The 2,781-nt window shown below is 43.1% G+C and overlaps 1 pseudogene; it reads left to right on the top strand.

Annotated features, from left to right (window-relative positions):
• The first annotated feature begins 1,549 nt into the window (after positions 1-1,549).
• LOC114488335 lies at positions 1,550-2,480 on the top strand (annotated as a pseudogene).
• The last annotated feature ends 301 nt before the right edge of the window (positions 2,481-2,781 follow it).

The raw sequence follows: 2,781 nt of genomic DNA, 5'->3' as shown, positions 1-2,781 counted from the left end.
GTGCTCAGAAAAGGGAAAACGACCCCTGCCAGCACTTCTGTCTGGGAGAAAGCTCACCTGCAGTTGTCTCCCTAATGCCAGACAATTCAGTTCCTCCACATATGTCTCTGATGTCTTTCAATCTGCTGCCCCAGCACTGGAGCTTGGAGAGAGTGGGCCTGAGTAAGTCTGCACACCAGCCCTTTAAGAGGAACTGCCTGGGAATCCAGCAGTTTCTGTCTTTTACAAACTCAATCCCCACTAGTTTTATGCAGAATTGATGAGGACTAATCTTCTTGGCACTGGAACCCTGGGCTGGGGGCTGGTTTGGGGCTGAAACCCCTCACTCCTAAGATATCCTTCCTTATTTTTATCTGCCACTCGTGGGGTTGGGACCAACTGGATCTACATCCCCATTCCTCTTACCAGTTTCAGTGTGGTTTCTTCTTTAATTCTATAATTATAGGACTTCCATTCAGCTCAGTTCTGACTGTTCTGAATGATAACTGTTCTATAGTTTAGTTATAATTTTGATGTTGTTGTTCAAGGCGGTTAGCCATGTTTACCTATGCTTCCATCTTAACCAAAAATGCTCATCAGATTTTCAAAGAGAATCACAGCCATGAAATTATTGAGACATCCTCATAGGTGACTGCCAACTGTCATGTGAATATGTGAGAGATCAACAAAATGGCATTTAACCAGGGCCTTGAAGAAGAAATCTCTTAATTGTGAGGTATCTAATAAGGTGTAAATGTGCAGATGCTCTTCCAATTTGAAGACATTTACTACTTATCCATTACTTTGATTCAACTAGTGTAAAATACAGAAAATCCAGTAAAACTTGTAGAATAGAATGCTGAAGAAATTGCTGTGAAAGTATGTTTATGCCTAAAGGCAATTCCTTTCAAATGGCCAGGTACTTAAAGGACTCAAACAACACTGTGGTGATTGGGGGGAGGGGGTGCAGGTAGGAGACCGGTGGGTGGAGGTAGAAGAAGGTACAAAGGGGGTAAACAGTAATGGAAAAATTACAAAAGAAATTTAGAGAAAAGACGTTTATACAATCTGAACTCATCTACTTCTGGAAATGCCCTCTTTAAAAAAACTTAAATATGAAAGAAAAAAACTATTTGTAAGAATATATCCACTTAAGTGCTATTCATTATAGAAAAATAGATGTAACTTAAATATACAATAAGAAGGGAGTATGTAATTATATTAAGGTCAGTAAAGTAGTAAGTAGTAAAATATATTAAAATAATAATTATGAAAGCTTCATAATAACACAAAGATGGTAAGTGACATCTGAGAATTCTTGAAGTTAAGCTTATTATTCTGTTCTGTTAAGCTATCCATTGCAATTAGAATTAATTGGTCACAACCTACAAAGCTTTTGAATTCTCCATGCTTTTCTTACTGTAGCATGGTGCTAGCCATTTGGATTCCCAAAATCAAGACTTCAAAAGGCATTTATGTCAGCTAACCCTAAGTGAGGAATTCATTGCTTATTTCATTTTCTTAATATTAGCTGTTTTTTAAAAGATCAGACCAGGCTGCCACCCAGACAATGTTGGCTCTGCCCTACTCCGCTCCTGCCCTGCCCGAGGGATTGGGCAGTCAGCAGGCTGCGCAGTTTGATCAACTTTCCAGCTCCCACCACGTGGCCCTGTGAGACCTGGGGCTGGCATGGCCAATGCTGAGCCGCAGGAGAGAGCGCCACCACGGAGGACTCGCGGCCCAACTCTGTAGTGGGAGGGCCTACCCCGGAGCACAGGGCAGTGGTGGTGGCCCCAAGGCCGGTCTCAGTCAGGTGGAGCCTAGCAGAGCCCAGATCTGGTGGGTGAAGCCTGCTTCCCGGTGTGCCCCCGTTCAGCCCGCTGTGGTGGCAGCAGATGCATGCGCATGAGTATTATATGCAATATGAAGCTGCAATTTCAGCTCACGCCACATCAGAAGCCATCTCAGCCCAGCCTGTGCCTTCACAGCCTCTGAATATGGCCCATGTTTCTGGAGAAGAACCCCCACCAGCTCCAAACCTAGGGGCCCAAGAAAATCGTCCCGTAAGTGAGAAGCTTCAGATGAATGCACAGGGAGGTCTGGTACTAAACGAAGAAGGCTGTAGAGACTGACCAGACTGGATGTATATGTTCTCTTGAGCTGCAATCCTCGTTAGCATTGCATATTCCTCTTTCAGTTGCTTTACCATGGTAATGGGAGCCATCTTGCTGGATTATCTGCACCAAGCTGGTTTTCTTCCAGGCAAGGGGGAGGCCAGCAGCAGGATCCCCAGAATAATACTGAAGTTAATGATGGGCAAGATGCAAACAACCTAGAACCTGAAGAAATGGAGTGTCTTATGTATGATGGGCTTGAAGAGTAGAGTGAAGAAGATGCCGGTGTGCTCCACAGGCCTGAGTTAACGGCGTTGGCATGGTCTTTCACTCACCACCTTCTTGACTTCACTGATACCAAAGGAACCTCCCCAAGCTTCAAATTAGACCTGAAAGATTATGCCAGTTGCAAAGGAAAGTCTGGCTCTAGCAACATGTTTAAAATAACAGTGCAATTTCGAAACAATTTATTATTTCCTTTTCATCACCGTGTACAGAGTTTTTTTTTTCTTTAAACTTTTTTTGAATATGACTAGTTTAAGCAAATGGGCTACTAAATTTTTTTAAAGCACAAATGTGTGGCTTAAAGAAAAGATCCTAACGGGGCTGTCAAACTCATTTTCACAGGGGTCCACATCAGCCTAACCCTTGCCTTCAAAGGGCTGAATGTAATTTTATGACTGTATAA

Source organism: Phyllostomus discolor, chromosome 2 (assembly GCF_004126475.2).
Source record: "Phyllostomus discolor isolate MPI-MPIP mPhyDis1 chromosome 2, mPhyDis1.pri.v3, whole genome shotgun sequence".
Classification (NCBI taxonomy): domain Eukaryota; kingdom Metazoa; phylum Chordata; class Mammalia; order Chiroptera; family Phyllostomidae; genus Phyllostomus; species Phyllostomus discolor.
Note: the sequence above shows the minus strand (reverse complement) of the source record. Positions and strands in the feature narration are given on the sequence as shown.